We start from the raw sequence: 3,892 nt of genomic DNA on the forward strand, positions 1-3,892 counted from the left end.
GAATATGGCGAGCTTGGGATCTATGAATTTACGGATGGTTGCCATTTTCAGTTCATTTTACTTATCTAGTCTGAGTGCATTTGTTATCGTGGACCACCAAATCATGTGCTTACCTTTAGTTTGACCAATGAAACAACCTCATAGTATTGCATAACTAATGCAGCGTAGGTGTTTATATATGAAGCTCCTACCTCGCCCTGAATCCATACAGCAAGAGAAGAAGACCAATGCAACCAAGGTGCTCAGCTGAGTTGCTGAGCTCATCTAAAGTAGTGCAAAACGTAGACATGGATGTGAGAGGTGTCAGTAAAAAATTGGCCACACCGGCCCAATCTAGTTTTTCCATATGTATGTTGGGGTTCTCAGTCTATAGCTTGGTAGTTCAGTTGTTGGAGACTCGTGTAGCATTCGAAGTATCCTATTCGGCAAATTCTCCAACACAATGTTGTTAGGATGCGCAACTGTTACTTTGACTATGAATAGGACAGGAACATACCAACTGATGGTCGAGTGTGTGCACTGACCTCGTAGCCCTAGGGAGTAGGGACCCTCATGTAACTTTCAGTTTTCTTGGGTTTTTCCGAAGGTGTGCAAGTTCATGTGTCTGCAATTGTGCATGGCACGTCTCTTCTTCTTGTCTATTAAACGGGCGTCTCAAATGAGTCTCAAACGCCCGGGCTGACCAGCACCCCTCATATCCAGCTCAAATATGGAGCGAATATGGGGGCATTGGCCATGTCGGACTGACGGCAGGGTCCCATATGCGGAATCCCCCGAAACCCGGCGGTCCAAAGCTCATCTCCTTCGTCGAACCGATGTCGCCGCGTGGCGCCGCTCCGGCTTGCCGCGTAGTGTCTAGCCCGGCTATTTAAGTCGACCGCCGACACTGAAACCCTACCATCCACATTTTCCTTTGTCTGTCCGCCGCCACCACCACTTTCCACTCTCCGTTCGCCTAGTAGCCATGCCCCACGCCGCCGAGTGAGGAGCTACCCATTTCTAACGCCGGAGCGCCAGCTGTAGCTCCTTGAGCAGATCCGGGTAAGGCGCGAAGCCCAGATCGCCGCGGGGGTTACCTCCGGATGCAGTGGATTCAGAGGAGGAGTTGGCGGAGGAGGAGGTTGAGGAGAATGAGCCGGAGGAAGAGGAGGATGTGGGGGACGCTGGCGACACGGATCTGCAGGCGGAGCAGCAGGCCGTCCTCGATTCCCTTCGCTCAGAGTCGGCTGCAGAGGCCAGACGCCGTCGCCGGCAGGAGATGGAGGTGCAGTAGGCCGCGGAGGAGGCGGAGATGCTCACCTACATGGATGAGGTTGAGCAAGAGGAGAATGAGTCAGAGCCCGTCTACTCGGCGCCCGGCATCAACGCCGTGGACATCTCCGATGACGAAGATTAGACAGGATAGTACGGAGGATTTCTTTTGCATGCTTTGTATGGACCTGGGGGTTGAAATATGAGAGAGTCGGATATGAAGTGGCTAATTTAAGATGTGACCGGTCAAACGCGTTTGAGTGGCTAATTTAAGATGCTCTAACAACATAGTGGGATCAGCATGCGATGGCCGATAAGACGTCATTTCATTTCGGGTGCACCATACACCCGGCCACGGTGCAGAAAAGAGCAGGGAAAAAGGGTCAGTTTGTTTGTTCGTTCGTTGGATCCCTTGCTTTTGCCTTTCACTCCCACGCCCAAAGCGAACGCTTTCTCTTTTGCATTAAGCGACCACACGTGCTCCCAGTGAGTGCCAGGTACTCCTCCTAGACTATGTCGCATGTGGCTACTTCACCTCGCCAAATGGCAATTGCCACCCGAAACTACTATGCAGCCGATACATAGCAGCCGAACGTTGGACGATGCGTGATCTAACCGCTGGCCTCCACTTTGTCCAACGCATGCACGGCCGGATCAGTGCGATCGTGCGCAAATCGGCTAACCAGTGTCGTGTGTATAGCAACACTGATTGCCACCGCCACCGCAGGTGGATATACATAGGTTTTGCAAATTGTTTGTGGGGCCATGGCCCCCACCACCCCACGCCTATCTGCCACTGATTTTGGCCATCGGGATGCGGGAGGATGAGCGGAGGAGGCAATGAGCAGCACCACATTGTTGAGGCTGCGCACGGGGAGCTGCGGCTCCCTAGCCGCAGCGGGCACCGCTGCCCCCGACGGGAGGAAGGCCAGGTGCCGGGGCAGCGCTCGGAGAGGTGCGGCTCCCTACCCATGGCAGGCAGCGCCGCCCCTGACAGGAGGAAGGCCAGGTACCAAGGTAACGCACGAGGATCTGCGGCTCCCTACCCGTGGCAAGCAGCGCCGCCCCCAACGGGAGGAAGGCCAGGTACCGGGGCAGCGCACGAGGGAGTTGCGGCTCCCTACCCGTGGCAGGCAGCACCGCCCCTGACGGGAGGATGGCCAGGTGTTGGTGATGGGGTCACCTACTAAGGGTAGGGTCATGAACCTGACATCTAGGGCCCACCTAGCTATAGGGGCCCACGCCATCTTAACAAGGTTCCTAAACCTTAGGTGCATTTCGTTGCACACTTCTGAGTATCCACTCAGATACCACCCATCCACTCGGACGCTTCTTCGCTAGTCGGCCATGCTCGCCTGCACTCGAACACGGAAGGCAAAGGACCGCGCGGGACCTGCAGCGTTCGAGAGGCATAATGTCGCACTTCAAGTGTAGTTATAGTGGCAGTTACTAGTAACGTCTGTACTTATTTCCTCCTTCAACTCCCTTGTAATGTAGCCTTAATGGGGGCGGCACACTCTATATAAGCCATCCTTAGCACTGAGACAAGGGTTCACAACCCTACTGTAATCAGACATCCCAGAGAAAACATAGCCACAGGGTTCGAGACGTAGGGCTTTTCCTCTCCGCGAGGGGTCTGAACTCGTGAAATCCGAGTCACATATGTGCCGTAGCTAGGTTTCGCCATTTTCGCACCCTTAGCACTCACTGCCAGATTCGTTGCCTCGACAGTTGGGGCACTCTAGTTGACTTGAATAATTGAGTGTGAGTGTGTGTATGTTAACGTGGATCAGCAAAACGTGTCCTTCCTTTTAATTCGACTGGTGCAACATCATCCTAGCCTTGCATTAACTAATGCTAGGTAGGTGTTATATATGAAGCTCCTACCTTTAGCTAGACCGGTACACCAAGAAAACAAGATCAATGCAACAAAGACGAGCAGCTGAGTTTGTGAGCTCACCTAGAGCAGTGCAAGGGTGTAGACTGTAGAGATGAGCGTGGGAGGTGTCAGTGAAATGTTGATCACGCCCGTCCAATCTAGGTTTTCCACACCTATGTCTATGTTGGGGCTCTCGGCCTATATTGACAATCTGGTTGTTGGACATTTGTCTAACAGGTGTGTCGTCCGAGTTGGCAAATTCTCCGATAGAAAGATGTCGAGAAGCGCGGTTATTCCTTCATCAATGGGACACATGCATACCGTTTGTTTTCTTGCTTCATTGACATCTTAGCATTAGGGACCGTCGCGTGTAACTATCGGTTTTTTGGGTGATTTTAAATATCACGTGTGTGCATGACACATGACTTGTATGGGCCCATCTAGCAGTTTCAGAGTGTGTATGTACGTACCTACCCTAGACGATGCTTAACGATGGTGCATGATTGTACTCATTAAAAAATGCATGAAACCGATTGGACCTGGTAAGAAAATCTGGGAAATTATTCTTTGTGTCTAACCACTCTCTCTTTTTCTAGAATGTGTCTAATCATCCTTATGTGTACCGTAACTATGAGTGCTAAGAGCAACTCCAATGGGGTGACCCATTCCGTCCGCGGCTGTTCGTTTGGGTCGGCGCGAATAGAAAAGGCGGCCCAACGCGCCAACCCAAACGGACGCGCGTCCGTTTTTCGTCCGCGGGCG

The sequence above is a fragment of the Triticum dicoccoides genome, chromosome 1B (assembly GCF_002162155.2).
Source record: "Triticum dicoccoides isolate Atlit2015 ecotype Zavitan chromosome 1B, WEW_v2.0, whole genome shotgun sequence".
NCBI lineage: Eukaryota > Viridiplantae > Streptophyta > Magnoliopsida > Poales > Poaceae > Triticum > Triticum dicoccoides.